The 22,126-nt window shown below is 34.8% G+C and overlaps 1 pseudogene; it reads right to left on the reverse strand.

Moving 5' to 3' along the window:
• Nucleotides 1–3,944: 3,944 nt before the first annotated feature.
• LOC120165863 lies at nucleotides 3,945–5,479 on the reverse strand (annotated as a pseudogene).
• Between the last annotated feature and the right edge of the window lie 16,647 nt (nucleotides 5,480–22,126).

The following is a 22,126-nucleotide window of genomic DNA, read 5'->3' on the forward strand; positions in this document are numbered from 1 at the left end:
TTATAATTCAAGTCATTTAGCTTAATTGGGTTAGACTTAGGCCCAATTAGTCATAAAAAAGGTTTCTGAATTAGAGAGATAAGGAAAGACCTGAAGTGTAATTTCTCCATTTTGTAAAGCTGAGGGTTTTTATAACTCATTTCATTCTCGTCATTTTTCTTCATTTCTTCTAATCATCTTTCCTCTACAAGTTTCATAGGTCCAAGGTAGGTTTTTGAGTCTTTTTATATTTCAAATTCGTCCATAATCCCTCCAGCAGAATTATTTAAGGATTTAAAGCTCTGAGTTTTTATTTTTGCAAGAAAAGAGGGGTTTTATCATCCAAGCCTAGAGAAGAGTGTTTACTAGCTAAAGGAGCTTTATTTCGGGATCTTTTAATCAGGGTAGCATATTTCTAATCCTTTGGAGTGTTAAAGCTTTCATAAATATGATGAATTTGTAAGATTGGTGTAGTTGAGGATTTTAGGGTTAAAACTTGATTCATGTCATAGATGATGTTTTAGATGTAAAAAAAATGTTTTTATGACACTTTAAGACCCTAATAACTTCTCACAATATTAGTACATGATTAAGAACAAAAAATATGGCCTTTAGAGTGATTTTAGGTGTTTTTTAAAGCCTAAATAAAATATTTTAGGGTTTTAGTATCAATACTGGGATGAACAATATTGATATTGGATGAATTGGGGCAAAAAAAATAAGGATTTCAGGTAGGGAGTATCGATATTTCCCATATAGTATCGATACTCATGGTAACAGTATCGATATTGTGCCCCATTTTTATCAAGGGAATGCGTTTTTGGTATCGATACTCATAGGGGGTATCGATGCTTGACCCCGGGTATCGATACTACCCATGTTGGATGATCAAATTCAACCTGATTAAGGTCCTAAGAGCTAGGTATGGTCCATAAGGATATAACTTAGTCTGTGAGGAACGTAAATGGCCAAAGGGGCATAGGGATACTCGTAGAAGTGAGTTACAACCAGAGGAACCATAATAGGTGTAAGTATCTTCAGTTGGGCACGTAACATATATCTAAGAATGAAGGATCATTACGAAGGGTGTATCGACAAGTAATATGACCAAATAATCAGATTATGAAACAATAACATAGTATACTACAAATGATAGAGAGTGATGGACGACATATGTTCCTTTAATTCGAGGGTGAATTGAGGGAAATTGTTGGAAGAGCGAAAAGAGTATCGCTACCCAGAAATAAACCTGAGTCTGATATCAGGCTGGCCAATATCACAACCAGTAAACAAAAAACATGATAGTAATCGTGAAGCTGAGAAACGCGTAAAGACTTATCTAGAGTTAGAGAATACCTAAAATACCTTAAGTAGAAAACAACTATATCAGTACATATTATCAGTAGTAACATACTAATAAACCCTCGCACCACGTTATAGATGAGAGAACGATCGAGATAGCAACTAAGGTGAACAGTAAGTGAGAACATAAACAACTTCAAATATCTAAAGAGATAAGTATAATAAAACTAGCCTTTATGTGACACTAAAAAAATAGCCAGGACACCCGAGTTACTTTAGCATTAGGTAATTGTCTTGTTTATTAGAATGTCAACGTATATACAAGGCATTTCATATGCCAGTTGGGCACAGATGCCCCGAAACTCGACGAATTAAGTTGATGGGGTGTACATTTTTGATATAGCTTCAGATTTCACCCTAGATACCTAGGGGTCAGATGTACGTTTTTTATGTAATCTCGGATCTCACCCTAGGCACCAAAGGGTATCTTAGGTAGGCTAAAGAGGTGTGTGAGCTTCAAGATGCAACTCTTTAGTCGTACCATGATGCATACCACAGTTTGTGTGTTGGTGATTTTGTGTTACATTGTAGTGTTAGTGTTGCATTCAGGTAATGCACAACAGAGTCAGTATTGCATTCATATAATGCAAAAAGAAATTAGTATTGCATTCAGATAATGCACAACAGAGTTAGTGTTGCATTCAAATAGTGCACAGGAGAGTCAATATCGTATTTAGACAATGCGCAACAGATACAGTCAGTAGGGTTAGAGACCTTTTAGAGGTGTACTCATGGTTAAGCCCTTAGCAGAGGATTTAGAGAAGCGTGAAACTCCTACCTCAGTGATAGAACAACTAAGCCTTAAGTAGGTACCATTTGATATAGATCATGCATGTACCTACTACTTAATACCATGTCTTCAACATGCTTGTGTTTATGAAATTCTTAATGCTGCTCTAGATTAGCGATTATATTGCTAGGTTCAGCCTTCAGATGTTTTCTGTTGGCAGGTCAGTAGCTTAAGTAGTTCATGGAGTGCCGTCACAGTAGGAATTCCAACATCTCCTTTAAAGTAATGTACTTTAGCTTATTGGGCATATATATTCATAGAACATACTCATGTAATCAGATTTATGACTTAGTTTTATATTATTTGATTTAAACTATGTGTCACAGAGCTCTGATTTTACTAAATGATTTTATAACAATTATTTATGTTTTATTTATGATACCATTCAACATGTTTTACTACCCAAAATTTGGGCTATTACAGCTTTTCAGATTAAATTTTTATTACATACAATATGAAGTTTTTTCGGGCTCTCGTTTCATATTTTATTCATATTTCTATTCGGGAATTATTATGATTATTATTATTATTTATTTGGGACTTTAGATATTACAAGTATTATGGACTATTTTTGTATGCCTTTGTGAACACTTATTATTTATATCGGATTTTCTTCAAACATTTGTTTTTCATAAATTTTGAAAATTTGAACTTAGTAATATTTTTATAATTATAATGTTAATTTTTAAATTTTGGTTCAAATATAATTTTCTTGAAGGAAAAAAAATATAATGTGAATTCTCTAGATCCGACCTATTTTTTCTAGGTCGGATAAAGGATTACATATGAGCTAAAACAAAATCCATACATTTCACCAGAGGAAACCCGATATAATAGCAACACACACATAAGAAGAGTACAATAGCCAACATAGCGCAACATCGACTTACCAGGAAGGGATACCGTTTACTACCATGCATACTTGAACACCTAAGCTTGTCCACCACTGTTCTCACTATACTACGTTAAACAAAATATTAAGGGACGTTTGGTTTGCGAAAAATATCATTATTAAGGTGAATGTGTTTTTTTGGAATTATATTTCTCTGTTTGGTTCGCGGAAAAAATTATTACCATGTAATAATTTATTACCAATAGTAGCATTTTTTATTAAAATAGTGGGAATATCATAACCTCCAAATTATAAGGTAATTGTCAATTCTCACCACTTTAGACACAAATACCCCTGAAATAATAATTTTTCATATAGATCCTTCTCATTTCTTATTTTTCATGCATTACTCAAAATTATAAACTTAATAATAATAATATACAAGGAGTTTAATTTGGTAAAATATTAATAAATTTGAGTAGTTAAAATTATTTTATATTTTAATATTTAATCTATTAATCATTTTATAATTTTATGAGGTGAAAAATATATTAAAACAATATTTAATTTTGAGTTATTAAAAAAAGATCTTAAACATTAAAAAATAATATATTTATCCACTCGAGATTATACTATTATTTTTCAAATTATATTATATTATATTTTTTATAAATAAATATGATACTTATGAAAAATATTTAAAAATATAAATTTGATATACTAATTATATGAATTATATGTTAAATATATTTTTAACTTAAATAGTGTAACAAGTAAAATATTTTTATAAATTTTTATTCAAATATTTATAATGTAATATTAAATTTTACTTGTTAAAGAAATATATATCACAAGGATAATTTGATAAAATATACATATGAGTAATATTATATTATTCCAACTAAACACCGTAATTTACATTTATGCTAATCCAACAAAACAAAGTAATACAACATTCCCTAATGTTAGGTTTCAATAATCTTATTTCCAAATGCAATTCGGCCTTTCACTATTCAAATGGATCCCTAACACAGTGAGAGTAAAGTTTCGAGGATCCTTGTCCATGCCGAGAACTTTACGCATCTCGGCTCGATTCTCCCTCATCTGCTCCAAATGTTTCCAAGCGCAATAATTGGCAACGAAAAGCGCCAATGGGGGGAGTATTCCCATAAGACACGTGCAACCAAGGTTGAAGTATGAAAAAGTCGTGGTTGGCGCTAAGATTGTCACGGAGCAGAAGTAGGAGATGACCAAGAAAGAAAGCGGGACGACAATGCACATAAAATGAGGAAAATCTGAGAGAAGGAATGTCGCAATATAAATCGAAATCCCAAGAAGGAAAAGTTCAAAACCCAAAGCAAAGTATAACAGAGCGGATTCACGATCGATGTACCGACTTCTCTCGATTCCTTCAGCAAGGGAACGTGTTCAGTGTAGTCAGGGAAGAAGTGATTCGTAGTACTGATGCCTGAAGCGGTATTGATGGTGGATGAACCCCTGCCCTCGCCTTGCCAAACACCTCCAGGTGGGCTTAACGCTGATTGGTAGGCCGCTGTTATAACCAGCGCCATAATCACCAGCATTGTGTTGATCATGTCGACCGACAAGCTCTTCCTCGCCCGATTTCCTGTTATCATTGCTTTCATTGGAGAGGAAATCTTAACATTCTCTTTCAGCTTCTTAATATTGGCTTCATTTTTGCCATTCATGTTGATGTTCATGCCTTGTTCTTCAAGTTCATCCTTCTGTATGATTTCTAGAGCTGTCAAACCTTCCGAGTTCGTATATCTTACAGATAACCAAACTTGGGCATCTAACAGCATTTTTATTGCCTGCATCATTAACATTTAACAGCAATTAATAAATTTTAAAGGGAATGCAACTCATCGAATATGTATAGAATATAATTGCATATAACCTCATGTTGTTCCTTTATGGCTGCTATGTGCAAAACAGTGTTGTTATCAATGTCTTTCAAAGGTTAAGAGTCTACTATATAGGCTTGTTTGAAGCCATGCAAGTAGGAGAGTAAAAGCTTCGATCTGGTCGTTTTTCAGGGCAAGATGCAACGCAGTCTCCTCTCGAACCGTCATATCTTCGATGCATTCTGGGCAAGCTTCAAGAAACTCGACTAAAACATCAGAGTTTCCCACTGAAACTGCAAAATGGAAAGGAGTCATCTTTTATCTCCCCTTGACACGAACCAGATCTTTATCGGTCTTCAACAATCGAAACACTAGCTCGGTATGCCCGTTTCTCACAGCCAAGTGCATGGGGCTAAACCCATCTTGGTTTAGCTTCTTGGCATAGGAAGGCATCAAGTTCATCATCTCCAATGCCAAAAAAAAAAAAGAAAATTGCCCTTTGTTCGCTGCTACATGAAGTGGAGTCTCAACAAATGGAATGTGTTCAATGCGCTCCAACATGTAACAATCTTGTTGAATTAGAGCGTATAAGGCATCGATATTTCCTGTTTGAGCTGCTTCTATCAACCTTTGATCGTTGCCGGTCTCCATGAGGGGAATCAATTGAAGAAATCTTGTATGATCCAACAAGAGAATATATCGTAGTATCGGAAACGATGACGAATTTTGAGGAGTTGCAGAAAAACATCAGCTTAAATAGCGATCCCAATGCAACGTAACATAAACATCAAAATTTTATTTGAAAAGAATATGTCCTAATTGCTTCGGTTTAAGTAAAGAATGATTTAAAGTGGTGGATAACTTGAAAACGAACTGACTATAAAAACAATATACTCTCATATCTAAGAAAGGAACAAAATAGATTACTTTTTTTTTCTTTACAAGTTTCTTTGTACCCTTTACTCAATTGCTTCGGTTTAAGAAAAGAATGATTCAAAGTGATGGATAACTTGAAAATGAACTGACTATAAATATGATATCGGTATAAACTCCTTTCTTGACTATCGTATCTAGGAAAGGAACAGAATAGATTACTCTTTTTTTTTACAAGTTTCTTTGTACCTTTTAATCCATTGCTACAGTTTAAGTAAAGAATTATTCAAAATGATGTATAAATTGAAAATGAACTGACTATAAAAAACGATATACTTACAAACTCCTTTTCTCAGGTCTCATATCTAAGAAAGGAACATAATAGATTACTCTCTTTTTCTTTACAAGTGTCTTTGTACCCTTTACTCAATTCCTTCGCTTTAAGTAAAGAATGATTCAAAATGATGAATAACTTGAAAACGAACTGACTATAAAAATGATATCCATACAAACTCCTTTTCTCGACTCGCATATCTAAGAAAGGAACATAATAGATTACTCTTTTTTCTTTACAAGTTTTTTTGTACCCTTTACTCAATTGCTTCAGTTTAAGTAAAGAATGATTCAAAGTGATTGATAACTTGAAAACTAACCGACTATAAAAACAATATTTGTACAAACTCCTTTTCTCCACTCTCATATATCTAAGAAAGGAATATATTACTCTTTTTTTCTGTAAAAGTTTCTTTGTGCAATTTCTTCGATTTAAGTGAATGATTCAAAGTGATGAATAACTTCAAAACGAACCGACTATAAAAACGATATTTGTACAAACTCCTTTTCTCGACTCTCATATCTAAGAAAGGAACATAATAGATTACTCTCTTTTTTTCTTTACATGTTTCTTGGTACCCTTTACTCAATTGCTTTGGTTTAAGTAAAGAATGATTCAAAGTGATGGATAACTTGAAAACGAACTGACTATAAAAACGATAGTCGTACAAACTCCTTTTCTCGACTTTCATATCTAAAAAAGGAACATAATAGATTACTCTCTTTTTTCTTTACAAGTTTCTTTGTACCCTTTACTCAATTGCTTCGATTTAAGTAAAAAATGATTCAAAGTGATGGATAATTTGAAAACGAACTGACTATAAAAATGATATTCGTACAAACTCCTTTTCTCGATTCTCATATCTAGGACAGGAACATAATATATTACTCTTTTTTTCAAGTTTCTTTGTACCCTTTACTCAATTGCATCGGTTTAAGTAAAGAATGATTCAAAGTGATGGATAACTTGAAAACGAACCTACTATAAAAATGATATTCGTACAAACTCCTTTTCTCAACTCTCATATCTAAGAAACGAACATAATAGATTACTCTTTCTTCTTTAAAAGTTTCTTTGTACCCTTTACTCAATTACTTCGGTTTAAGTAAAGAATGATTCAAAGTGATGGATAACTTAAAAACGAACTGACTATAAAAACGATATCCTTACAAACTCCTTTTCTCGACTCTCATATCTAAGAAAGGAACATAATAGATTACTCTTTTTTTCTTTACAAGTTTCTTTGTACCCTTTGCTCAATTACTTCGTGAAGATACTAAATTTTTTATCCATATTATTATTATTATTATTAATATTATTATTATTATTATTATTATTATTATTATTATTATCATCATTATTATTATTATTATTATTATTATCATTATTATTATTATTATTATCATTATTATTATTATTAATTTATATTAAATATATTAAATACATAATAATATTTACAGGCCCAATTACAACTGGACCGGTCCAGTTACAAACCAACCAGAACCGGTCCAAAACTAACTAGAAACCCTAAATGTGTAGGTTTCCAGTTAAGGTTTCCTAACCCTAATCCCAGCCGCCTCATCATCACAGCCGTTGGATCTGAGAGATCCAACGGCCCACACTCATCCAGCACAAACCCTAGGGTATGATACCCTAGGGCCACGCGGCCGCCGCTGCTGCTGCTTCCAGAAGCCCTCACCGCCTCCGCCGCTGCCACGTCCCAGCCGAAGACTCCAGAAGCTAGAACACCGGCCGTCCACGCCAAGGCTACGGGGTGAGTCACCACTGGTAGTCCGGTGACTCACCGAAGCCCCCTCTTCGGACCGGTCCGAGACGAACACCGGTGGTGGCTATAAAAGCCACCACCCACCTGAAAAAAAAAAAAAAGAGGGAGACAGCAAGAAGAGACAGAGACTGAACCAAAAAGAAAAAAAAAAAGGAAAATAGAGAGATATAAAACTACCAACGATCCCAACAGAGCAAAAACAAAAAGAAGAAGAGAGGGGAGAAGCTTACCAAGGAAACCTTGACCGTCGCCGGAAACGCTGAACATCGCCGGAGAACCGAAAAAACCGAAGGTATATTTGTAGATCTGCTCCGATTGGGAGTCATTTAACGGAAAAAAGTATCGGGACCGTCATTAGGACGGTCCGATCTACATTTAGATATAAAAAAAAATTTCCGGCCACCGAAGACGGTGGCCGGCGGCGGTGGTTGACGGCGGATGAACGCCGGCTAACGGCTGCCGGCCGACTGAACTTCTCTCAGTTTAGAGAGAAGACAGAGAGTTCTTCTCTCTGTTTGAGAGAAAGAAAAAGAAAAAAAAAAGAGAAAGAAAAAATGAAATGGCTGGCCCGAAGGGCCAGCCGATTTGGACTTATATAGTCCTTCCCGAACGACGTCGTTTCGGGAAGGACTATGCGCGTAATTACAAAATAGTTAAATCCCTTCCGCAGTCCTTCATATTTGTAAACTTTACATTTTGGTCATTAAACTGAATTTATAAGAATTTTAATTCGGTCTTTGAATTTTAATTTTATTCATTTTAGTCTTTTTAATTAAAATAATATATTTAGGATAAATGACAGATTTAATCCCTTAATTTTAATAAATAATTTTTTAGTCCCTAGTTCATACTTTTAATTTATTTTATTATAAAATTCGAATTTTAGATAAGTTTATTTTGGTCATTAAATTATTAAATAAAATAAAAAAATATTTAAACCCTATAATTTCAATTAATTAATAATTAGTAATTAGTTTTATTTTTATAATTTAGTTATTAATTTTATACGTCTTTATTTATTTTATTGTTTTTAAATATATTGTTTAATAGAATTATTATTTTATTATATTGTTAAATATTTTGATATATATTCATAAATATATATAATAAATATTAACTTTTAAATATTTATTTTTAATATCGAAGAAAAGGACAGTCTTAATACAACTGGATGTCCTATTCTGATGTTTTAAAATTAAACAATATTATTTAAATTAATATTTATCAATATCAAAGAAAAGAGCTGTCTTAAGGCACCTAGAAGTTCTTTTCGGATATTTTTAAATAAATATTTTTTTAATTTTGAAATTATAAGATTATAAATTAAATATATTTTTGAATTTTTAAAATTTTTAATAATAGAGACAATTTATAATTAAAAAGTACCAATTTTGGGTGTTGTAGGGGTGCTAATCCTTCCCTAAACGTAACCGACCACGAATCCCTTTTTATTATTAAAAAGAATGAGTTTTTGGTTATAAAACGCAGATCAGTTCAATTTTTTTTAATTGATGTTTTCTTAAAACTCTTTTAAAAAAAAATAATTTTTAGGTATTCGACCTACCTGATCCAAAAAGGCCGATGGCGACTCACAAATTATTTTCAAAATTATTTATTAATATTAATTTCCCCGCCAAATTTTAATATTTCGTGCCCGGACGAAAACCGGTTACGACAGCTTGGCGACTCTGCTGGGGACGGTCAAACTTTTAAAAATTAATTATAAATTGTCTCTATTAATTAAAAATTAAAAGTTAATATATTTAATTTTTAATTCTTTCTTTTCAAATTTTTATTTATTTATTATCTTTATAATATTTATATGTTTTATTTTATTTGCAAGTATTTTATTTCAGTATTTATTTTTTGTCTAAGGTTTGAACATTTCTCCTCACACACAACACTTGCATTGCATAACATAAAGCTCTATAATTGAGTTGTCCCTTTTAAGTGAAAGTGAAAGCAACGTCTTCGTGAGAATTTATTCTCCGTGTCAGACCTAGCAAGTAACTTTCGGGGTTCATATGCTCTCTGTCTTCGTGAGAATTTATTCTCCGTGTCAGGCATAGAGAAATGTATCCCCTCGAATTGAACTCGATTCACTTTAGTCTGTAATGGACTAGGATTGAGGGTTAGCAACCCAAGGGGGCACTAACAAGGACAATTCGGGTACCTTTACTCCTAGTTCTGAAACCCTGCATATAAAAAAAAAAACCTTAGAAACTCTTCCAATTAGAAGTCATGCCGAAATTTTGTCCAAAATAGGTGTACACACAGGAGAAATGAATTATGTCTTTCCTGTTAATTTATTTTACATGTTTATTTAAATTATTTAGAAAAGCATGTTTAAATTAAATAAATGTTATTATCCTTTAAACTAACTTATTTTCTTTTTGTGTGTTCTTTATTTTTCTGTTTGCATAGCATCATACAGGATAAAAGACATTGATCCTTGTGTTAATAGTCTCATTGGAAAACCTTCATCCATGGATAAAAAGGGTTCAAGTCAAGTAATTCTAAACTCAGAAGTAAGACAGTGGGCTGAAGATTTACAAAGACAAGAAGGAGATAGTCTGCCAGATGATTATGTATCTGACTTGGCCAGTTATGCTTCAGTTTCACTAAAAAGAAATGATCTGCAAGATTTGCGAGGTATTTGGGAAAGTTGGGATTCAAACAAAAAATTGCAGTTTTATCAGACTTACGGAGACATCCCATATTTGCTCTATGTTGAAGTTGATGATGAATTACTCAGAGCCCTAGTTCAATTCTGGAATCCAGGGTACAATTGCTTCACTTTCAATAAGGAGGACTTGGTCCCTACTATTGAAGAATATACAACTTTGTTACATCTTGAAGGTGCTTTGGAGAGTCGAATATATTCAAAGTCAATTAAAACTCAGCCCTTTCGAGTTAAATTAGCAAAGATTGCTGGGGTACGAGAAGAATGGGTAGCATCCCGTACAAAACAAAAAGGCGAAAGCGAAGGCATTGCTTGGACCAACATCAGAGAGCTTATTCAGAGTCATCCAGACGCTAAAGTACGATTCGATCTATTTGCTCTGGGTATATATGGTATGGTCATCTTCCCAAAAGCATTGGGATATATTGAAGCTGCAGTAGTAGACTTGTTTGAACAACTGCCAAAGAAGATTAACCCTGTTTCTGCCATCCTAGCAGAGACCTTCAGATCGTTAAATGCTTGCAGAAGGTTAGGAGGTGGACGATTCTCAGGGTGTACCCAGTTGTTATATGTTTGGATCCGTAGTCATTTCTGGAAGACAGAAAAGGTTTCATACCGACGCTTTAATACGGATTATTCACCATTAAAGGAATTTCTGGAGCAGGAATGGCCGAAAGAAATTAAGAAGGATATGTGGATTAATGCCTTTAGAAATCTGCAAAGTAATGACGTTGTTTGGCGTGCCCCGTGGCAAATCCAAAGGGAATTCTTTTACAGATGTGGAGATTACAACTGGATAATGCTGCTCGGATTATGGGGAGGAATTGGATATGCACCACTTCTGGTCATAAGACAGTATGAAGGTCGTCAATTTGTACCTGTCACTGCTGGACTACAGTCATCTGAGTTCGCATTCCACAGCAAAAATTATAAAAGAAATATCATGGAAGCCGTTACAGCTTGGAAAACAACTTTTTGTATCCGAGCTAAAGCAGCAAAAGAAATGCTAACTCCTGATTATGAAGAATGGAGATTTATCAGGAAAAATGAAAATATTCCTCTACCAGATCAAAATGAGGATATTTCCATGGATGATCGCATCAAGGTGGTTCCATCAGAGATTGAAATCCTGAGAGCTGAGTTTGAAGCAGAAAGAGATGGCTGGTCGAAAGAATTAGAGCAAATGAGACAAGATAAAGCTATGTTGGGGGTTGACATTGACTTTCATTCGTCACAATGTGCAATATTGAGAAAAGATAAAGAAAAAGGTGAAGATGAGTACAGAGCCTTACAGAAAGATTACCAGGAGTTATACAAATCCCGAAAAGCATCAGGACCCAGCCAATCAACGGTACAGATAACCAGAGATTTGAATATCGAGAAAAGACGAGTTGAAGATCTAAAAGAAAAGAATAGCCGTCTACTCAAAAGCCTTGAGAAAGGGAAGCAAAAAATGGAAGATTTTGAGGTCGACAGAAGAGAGCGAATTATAAAACACAAGGCTGAACACCGTGAGATCATGAATGAAATGCAAAGAGAAAGAGATCGAGCCAAAGATTTAGAAGAAATGAATAATGATATCTTTAATAAGTTTGAAGGTGAGAAAAATAGCATGTTCAAGGGATTTGAATCTGAAATGAACCAGTTGATTGCTGAACTTGAAGTCAGAGGCCAAAAGATGGAAGAATCCAATGTTGAAAAAGAAAAATGGGAGTTAGAAAGAAAAAATTTCAATACCAGACTTGAGGTAGAGCAAGAGGTGACTAGCAATTGGATGCAAAGATGCAGAAACAAAGATGTTCAAATCCAGAAGCTTAATAAAAAAACGCAAGAAGCACGAACAAAACTTAAAGAGGATCTGGATCAGTCTAGAAATAAAAACTCAGAGTTTAATGCTTACATTTTGCAACTTGAAGAATCATTGTTTCAAGAAAAGGTTCGTCTAGGGCCTAATGACCTCAAAGAAAGTAATGAGGAAAATGCTTCACTGCGAAGACGCATTAGAGATCTTGAAAAAATTCTGCACAATTGTCAAGTCAGGATCACTGAGTTAGAGCAAACTCTTGAAGGAACGAATGAGCAATGGCAAAAATCAACTGAGTTCTATGTCGAAAGAAGTGAAGAAAGAAGCAATATGGTGTTTGAGGCCATGGTGCAAATGAGCGAGGTTGCCAGATATGTTGGGGAACTAGCTGTTGAAGCCGAAATAATTGAGCATCACGTTGATCCAGTTTCTAAGTATGGAAAGAAGGTGTCATGGTTAGTGAAGGAAATTATAGAGCTTAATAGGAAAGCTATGCCTTATCTGTGGTTCTGAAATATTATAAAGAAACTTTTGTATGCCGATGGAAGTTGTTCTATGACAGTTAACTTTTTGGGATCAATGTTTTTTTACATACATGCATTTTGCATACATTCATCATTCATTTCATAATTTTCGCTATGAATCATTTTATTTATTAAGTTAAAATTCATTAATTAAAATTTGAAAAAATAATATTAAAAGATTTTTCAATCGCAGTTACTCTGGCCAAAAGAGAAATACTACATCACTACGGTACTAGACAAGCTACTAAGAGAAATATGGAAGATAAAATACAGCGTATTGAGGAACAGCATCATAAAGAACAAGAGGAAATGAGAATGAAGCTGGAAAAAATTGAAGCCAGCATTGCAAATTCACAAGACAGTATGATGAAGAAGATAGAGGATATGTTTAAAAGGCAGGCTATCAGTGGAAAAATGCAGGAAAATCCTGTATCTTTTGACCAAGAACCCATATACCCTCTAGGTTTTCCACCAGAATCAATTTATCACTCTGGTACTACCCCTATACAAATCAATGCTCGTACATCTGCATTACAAGAAGTCAAATCACATGAAGATCAACAAATGGATCCTGCATCTTCAAGCAAAAATCCGCTTATATCAGATATGAAAGTAGGGGATCTTAATACTGATCAGTTAATCCCAGATTTAAATGAGCTGAATGAGAAACAAAAAGTAAATGAAGAGCTGACCAGACAGATCAAGAGCTTAGAAGAACGAATGAAATCCGTGGAAATAACTGAATCATTCTATGGATTTGATGCTAGTGAGTTAAGTTTGGTTACAGACCTAATCCTCCCTATCAAGTTCAAAGCTCCCGAATTTGATAAATATAACGGTACTACATGCCCTTCATCCCACATTACTATGTTTTGTCGAAGAATGGCAGGATATGTGAAGGACGAGAAATTGTTAATTCACTGCTTCCAGGATAGTTTGACAGGACCGGCTTTAAAATGGTATACTCAATTGACCAAAGCTAACATTAGATCCTGGAAAGATTTGGCTAAAGCATTTTTAGAGCAGTATCGCCATGTGACAGACATGGTCCCTGATAGATGGACTCTCCAAAACTTGGAGAAAAAGAATAATGAAACATTCAGACAGTATGCCCAGAGATGGCGTGACACTGCGGCTCAAGTTCAACCACCTTTGTCAGAAAAAGAGGCCACAGTTATGTTTGTCCATACATTGAAGGCCCCTTATTTAAATCATCTAATGGGGAATGCAACCAGAAATTTTGCAGATTTGGTCATTTCTGGAGAATTAATTGAAAATGTCTTGAAAAGTGGCAAGATTGAATCAAATGATGGGTCTGGTTCCAAAAGACCTACATACCGAAAAAAGGAGAATGAGGTCAACAATGCCAATTCTTATAGCAAAGATTCATCGAAAAGTGTTACAAACACTAATCGAGCAGAGTCCAGAGGATCTCGAAAAGAAAATGAAAGGTTATCTTTTACACCTTTACCAGTATCATATGCAGAGATCTATGATTCGCTGTTAAAAGCAGATGTTATACGGCCCTACCCTTTGGTTCCCATGCAACCACCATTCCCTCCTTGGTATGATACAAAGGCACACTGTGTTTACCATGAAGGAATTACAGGACATTCTATTGAAAACTGTCTAGCATTCAAAAGAGTGGTTCAAAATTTGATCAACACTGGGAAGTTGGAATTCAATACACCATTCGCATCAAGTCATCCATTGCCAAATCATGGAGATAAAAACGTGAATGCAATTCAGGAAGAGAACAGAAAGAAAGCAAAGACTGATATTTCTGAAATTAAATCTCCATTTGTTTGGATATTTCAACAGCTTTCTTTAGCCGGTATAATTCCACAACAATTCAGGCCAAAGCAGAATGAAGGCAAGAATCATTGTGAATATCATCAGGAGAAAGGGCATAAAATTCAACTATGTCCTGAGTTTAGAAACTTGGTGCAAAAATTGATGAACAATAGAGAAATAGAATTCTTTGAAGAAGAACCCGGGAAAAAAGAAAATGATGTTTGCTCATCAGAGGATTCTAAACCAAATCAAAGAATAAATGATCCTGTGATCATTAATGTGAAATCATCCACGGTAATTCCGGCACCAATAAGGCCAAAAGTAGTTATTACCACTCCTCTACCATTTCCATACAAAGATACCCGTAGGGTACCTTGGAATTATACTACCAATGTTTCAATGGTAGGAGGACCTGTTTCTTTAGAAAAAACAGAAGAGAAAATACAAAATCTGAGTACTACATCGACATCTGAAGCAGTAAGCGAAGTCGGTTTCTTTACGAGAAGTGGGAGATGTTACTCTCCCGAAACATCTAATGCTTCAGAACAAGTGAAAGCAAAAGGAAAAGCTGTGGCAATACCTCAGAAGGTATTTGAAGATGAATCCCTTCCAGCATTCAATGAACCTGTGACAGAAAAGCAAGCTCAAGAATTTTTGAAATTCTTGAAACATAGTGAGTATAGTGTGGTTGAACAACTACACAAACAACAGGCGAGAATTTCTATTCTTGATCTTTTGATGAATTCAGAAGCGCATAGGAATGCTTTGATGAAAATTCTCAATCAGACATTTATCCCCGAAGATATATCCCTCAATAAACTTGACAGAATTGTGGGACATATAGCCGCCGACAATTACATAACCTTCACAGATGATGAAATACCAGAAGGCGGAATGGGGTCAGTAAAAGCTTTAAACATCACGACACATTGTCATGGTCATGTGTTGCCAGGAGTATTGATTGACAATGGGTCTGCCCTCAATTTGATGCCTCTAGTTACACTTCAAAGAATGCCTCTGGATCAATCACACATGAAGAGTTATCAGAATGTAGTACGAGCATTTGATGGTACTCAAAAAGAAGTGCTTGGGAAAATGGAAATACCTTTGTTAATCGGCCCAGTCGTGTACAATATTGACTTTGTGGTGATGGACATCCACCCCACATATAATTGTCTATTAGGGAGGCCATGGATTCATTCGGCAGGAGCCGTTCCTTCTTCATTACATCAGAAATTGAAATTTGTTGTTGATGGACAACTCATATGCATCAGTGCTGAAGAAGAAATCATTGCGTCTGTAACAAGCGATGTTCCATATATCGACACCAATGATGAGGCTCTTGAATGCTCTTTTCGAGCTCTTGAATTTGTAAATACAACCTTTGTTGCAGAAGGAAGGAAAATTCCATATCCCAGATTGTCTGATTGCACCAAGATGACGGTACAACAAACTTTAGGCATCGGAGCTAAAACTGGGAGAGGTATAGGAAAGAATCTTCAAGGGATTTCAGTTCCTGTCAGTATAAAGATGAAAAAAGACCGTTTTGGGCTGGGGTTTAAGCCCAATCTTCAGCAAAAGAACAAAGAGATGAAAAGAAGATGTGAAGACAGAAAGGCAAAATTGAAAGGAGGAGAAATCCTTTGGAAACACATGTCTTTCCCACAGTTGAGGACAACATTCAGATCAGGGGGAACAATTAATGTGGAACAGCAACTTGTTGAAGCCTTTAAAGAAGAAAAGTTGATGAAAGACCAAGACATAGTTGAAGAAGCTATGAATGGATTATTTATCAACATGATCGCGAATAACAACAAGACTGGCAAGTACTTGGATATGATTCGACCATGTCTTCCTGGAGAAACACTCACCAATTGGACCACTGAAGATCTTCCTATAGTTTTTAATATTAATGCAGAGTAATATTCAGAACTAATCTTTATGTTTAGCTCAAAAATATGAAAACTTTTTGTTATCTTGTAAAAGAAATTATGTTAAATATAAGAAATTTTCTTTAAAATTTTCAGATGGCAATCATTCTTTACATTTTCTTACATCTTTACATTTATTTATTTTCATAAATTTACTATATTCTTTCGGAAATGTTCCGATTTAAATTTGCAGGTGTCACAGTGTTAATAGCATGTGTATTCCTAAATTTAATCCAGTGATAAATTTAGAGCATCCTATATGTCTGGAAGAAATCAATGGTTGTGAAGATGAACTGGAATGTGATATTCCTACTGAACTATTAAGATTGGTAGAAAAAGAAGACAAACAAATTCTACCCCACAAAGAAAAGGTTGAGACTGTGAATTTGGGAACAGATGAAGACAGAAAAGAGGTGAAAATTGGTACCACTCTGACAGTCCATATAAAACAAGAATTGATAAATCTCCTTCAAGAGTTCAAAGATATCTTTGCATGGTCTTATCAAGATATGCCTGGTTTGAGCACAGATATAGTGATACACAAGCTTCCAATCAATCCAGAATATAAACCGATTCAACAAAAGCTCAGAAGAATGAGGCCAGAAATGTTGTTACAAATCAAAGAAGAAGTAATGAAACAGATCAATGCAGGTTTCCTACAGGCATCTAAATACCCAGAATGGGTAGCCAACATTGTTCCCGTACCAAAGAAAAATGGGAAAGTTCGAATGTGTGTGGATTACAGAGATCTCAACAAAGCTAGTCCGAAAGATAGCTTTCCTTTACCCCACATAGACACATTGGTGGACAATACTGCAGGGCATGCATGGTTTTCATTTATGGATGGCTTTTCAGGATATAATCAGATAAAAATGAATCCTGAAGACATGGAGAAAACAACATTTATAACCATGTGGGGCACATTCTGTTATAAAGTGATGCCATTTGGATTGAAAAATGCAGGGGCAACATATCAAAGAGCTATGGTAACTTTGTTTCATGACATGATGCACAAAGAGATTGAAGTATATGTAGATAACATGATTGCCAAATCCAGAACGGAAGAAGAACATATTCAAAATCTGAGGAAGCTTTTCCAGAGATTGAGGAAGTATCAATTAAAGCTTAACCCTGCTAAATGCACTTTTGGGGTAACTTCTGGGAAACTTTTGGGATTTGTGGTCAGCAAAAAGGAATCGAGATTGATCCAGATAAAGTAAAAGCAATTCAAGATCTTCCACCACCCAACACAAAAAAAGAAGTTCGAGGCTTTTTGGGGAGATTAAATTATATATCTCGGTTCATTTCTCAATTGACTGACAAATGTGATCCAGTGTTCAAGTTACTTCGAAAGAATAATCCTGAAGTCTGGAATGAAGAATGTCAGGAAACTTTGGATATTATTAAGAAATATTTATCCAATGCCCCCATTTTAGTATCACCAATGCCTGATAGACCATTAATTCTCTACTTAACGGTCTTTGAAAATTCGATGGGATGTGTACTAGGACAGCATGATGAATCAGGAAGGAAAGAAAAAGCTATTTATTATCTGAGCAAAAAATTTACTGATTGTGAAGTTCGGTATCCACCAATACAAAAATTATGTTGTGCCTTGGTGTGGGCTACTCGAAGACTCAGACAATATATGTTATACCATACTACTTGGTTGATATCAAAATTTGATCCTTTAAAGTTCTTAATGGAATCACCAGCTTTGACAGGCAAAATGGCTAGATGGCAGATGTTATTATCTGAATTTGATATTGTATATGTCAACCAAAAAGCGATAAAAGGAAGTGTCATAGCTGATTTTTTGGCCAGTCGTGTATCAAATGATTATCAGCCTTTGAACTTCAATTTTCCTGATGAAGATTTGTTATGCATATCCTTGAATGAAGAAGTCAGAACAAATGGTGAATTTGCAACTTGGAAGCTTTACTTTGACGGAGCATCTAATGCTTTGGGACGAGGAATCGGGGCAGTGTTAATTTCTCCTGAAAATGTTTATTATCCCTTTACAAGCAGACTGGAGTTCTTTTGTACCAATAATATGGCGGAATATGAAGCTTGTGTCATGGGATTGAAAGCAGCTATAGAAAGAAAAATCAAATTTCTCAAGATATATGGAGATTCATCTTTAGTGGTGTATCAATTGCGAGGAGAATGGGAAACAAAAGATCCCAAATTGTTGGAATATCGAAATTTTACCCTCGAATTAGTGAAAGAATTTGAGAAAGTTACATTCAATTATCTCCCTCGGGAAGAAAATCAAATGGCAGATGCTTTGGCTACATTAGCTGCTATGTTTCAGGCAACTCAGAAGGTTGATATGATGCCAATCAAAATGCAAGTATATGAAATTCCTGCACATTGTTATAGTGTGGAAGAAGAGGTAGATGGTAAACCATGGTATCATGATATCCTGCAATATATCAAAAATCAAAGTTATCCACCAAATGCATCGGAAATTGATAAAAGAACCTTGAGAAGAATGGCTGCTGGATATTTTCTTGATGGAGAGATTATGTATAGAAGAAGCAATGATCAAATGCTATTGAGATGTTTAAATACCAGCGAAGCTCGAAATGTCATTGAAGAAGTACACAGTGGAATATGTGGAACACATGCAAATGGTCTTTCCATGGCCAGAAAAATAATGAGATATGGATACTATTGGGCTACCATGTACACTGATTGCATTGATTATGCTAGGAAATGTCATAAATGCCAGATATATGCAGACAAGATTCATGTACCCCCATCTCCTCTACATGTAATGACATCACCCTGGCCATTTTCTATGTGGGGAATAGATGTCATTGGAGCAATCACACCAAAAGCATCGAATGGACATTGTTTCATCCTTGTGGCAATTGATTATTTTACCAAATGGGTTGAAGCTGCTTCATACACTAATATTAAGAGGTCCACAGTCTGCAAGTTCATAAAGAAAGAGATAGTTTGCCGATATGGTCTACCAGAAAGGATCATTACAGATAATGCTCTGAACCTGAACAACAAAATGATGACCGAACTTTGTACACAGTTCAAGATCAAACATGCAAACTCAGTGGCATATCGTCCAAAGATGAATGGGGCAGTTGAAGCAGCAAATAAGAACATCAAGAGAATCATTACAAAGACTACTGAAACTTACAAAGATTGGCACGAGAAGTTACCTTTTGCTTTATATGCATACCGAACTACTGTTCGAACATCTACTGGGGCAACACCGTTTTCTTTAGTCTACGGGATGGAAGCAGTTTTACCAATTGAAGTTGAGATTCCATCACTCCGAATATTGAGAGAAATAAAACTGGATGAATCTGAATGGATCCAAGCTAGAGTTGATCAATTGAACCTTATTGAGGAGAAAAGATTGAAAGCTATTTGCCATGGACAGATGTATCAAAAACGGATGATGAAGTCTCATGACAAGAAAGTACATCCAAGAGAATTCCAAGAGGGTGATCTAGTACTAAAAAAGATCTTGCCTATACATAAAGATTTCCGTGGGAAATGGATGCCTAATTGGGAAGGGCCATACATTGTGAAAAAGGCCTTTTCCGGAGGAGCATTGATCTTGGCAGAAATGGATGGAAAAATTCTGAGAAATCCAATAAACTCAGATTCTGTCAAGAAATATTATGCTTGAAGAAAAGAAAGAAAAAGAAAAAAGAGAAAAAGAGAAAAACGAAAAAAAAAGAAGAAAAAGAAAAGGGTCAAGGTGAAAACCCGCAAAGGGCATCTTGTAACCAAAGGAAGGATTTGAGTTGAAAACCTGAAAAGGCGGCTCAAATACAGGTTGATATTAGGCATCTGGCAATTGAACTCTCTTAAGATTTTGATGTTTTGGAAGAAGATTCACATCTACAAGCATTTTGACAACGATTGAGATCTTCCAGACAAAGGCTTACATCATTACTCTAAGTTGTGTCAACTTGATTAATTTAGAAATACTTATGCTCATAATTTGTTGAGACATTTGAATTTTTATCATTATTATGTTTGCCAGAACTTTGAATACAATCTTATCTATTTCAAGTTCAATTTATTTGAGATTCAATTTATTTTTGGAAATTCAATAAATTCTTTTCTATTGAATTAACATAATTTTGAAATAAATTAAAGATTTCTGAATATCACTTTATGTTAATACTTTTAAATACATGGAATACAAAATAAGCAAATCATCACCATTTTGAACAATAAGGGTGTTATGCTAGATATAACCAACAACAAGGTCGAATCCGCCAAATATACTCATCAATTGCTCCAACCGATCACCATTCAGTTCTTGCACATCTGTTTTCAAAGATATACTAAAACAGTAGAAGATGATCTTTGCAGTACTGATTTCAGCAAAAAGAAACAAGACATTGATATCATTAGGAAACATGTTTCTATACAGATCCTTGTATATGATTTTTAAGGAAACCTAGAAGCATTTCCACCTCATCAGGTTCAAGTGAAGTAACTTTATTCTTTCCAACCCATACTAGATTCCATTTTCAGCACTCATCAAGAATATACTTCTGGACAATCGAAGGTGGCTCATTGTCATAAGCTTCAGAAGCCTTACAGACCCTTTCTGTCAATTCGGCACTTCCTGAACATGTTTATAAACAATTCAACCTTTTATATGTGCTCAATAGCATCTTCTGGAAGTGTTCTTTGAGTTATCTGATCTGGTTGGAAAAAACATAGCATCTTCTGGAAGTGTTCTTTGAGTTATCTGATCTGGTTAGACAGAACATAGCATCTTCTGGAAGTGTTCTTTGAGTTATCTGATCTGGTTGGAAAGAACATAGCATCTTCTGGAAGTGTTCTTTGGGTTATCTGATCTGATTAGACAGAATAGCATCTTCTGGAAGTGTTCTTTGGGTTATCTGATCTGATCAAACAGAATAGCATCTTCTGGAAGTGTTCTTTGAGTTATCTGATCTGATTAGACAGAATAGCATCTTCTGGAAGTGTTCTTTGAGTTATCTGATCTGATTAGACAGAATAGCATCTTCTGGAAGTGTTCTTTGGGTTATCTGATCTGATTAAACAGAATAGCATCTTCTGGAAGTGTTCTTTGAGTTATCTGATCTGATTAGACAGAATAGCATCTTCTGGAAATGTTCTTTGAGTTATCTGATCTGGTTTGGCAGAACCAATCATTGAATTTAGAAGATGAATTTGCCAATAGCATCTTCTGGAAGTGTTCTTTGAGTTATCTGATCTGATTAGACAGAATAGCATCTTCTGGAAGTGTTCTTTGAGTTATCTGATCTGATTAGACAGAATAGCATCTTCTGGAAGTGTTCTTTGAGTTATCTGATCTGATTAGACAGAATAGCATCTTCTGGAAGTGTTCTTTGAGTTATCTGATCTGGTTTGACAGAACCAATCATTGAATTTAGAAGATGAATTTGCCAATAGCATCTTCTGGAAGTGTTCTTTGAGTTATCTGATCTGATTAGACAGAATAGCATCTTCTGGAAGTGTTCTTTGAGTTATCTGATCTGGTTTGGCAGAACCAATCATTGAATTTAGAAGATGAATTTGCCAATAGCATCTT

Source organism: Hibiscus syriacus, unplaced genomic scaffold (genome assembly GCF_006381635.1).
Source record: "Hibiscus syriacus cultivar Baekdansim isolate YM2019G1 unplaced genomic scaffold, ASM638163v2 tig00111617_pilon, whole genome shotgun sequence".
Classification (NCBI taxonomy): domain Eukaryota; kingdom Viridiplantae; phylum Streptophyta; class Magnoliopsida; order Malvales; family Malvaceae; genus Hibiscus; species Hibiscus syriacus.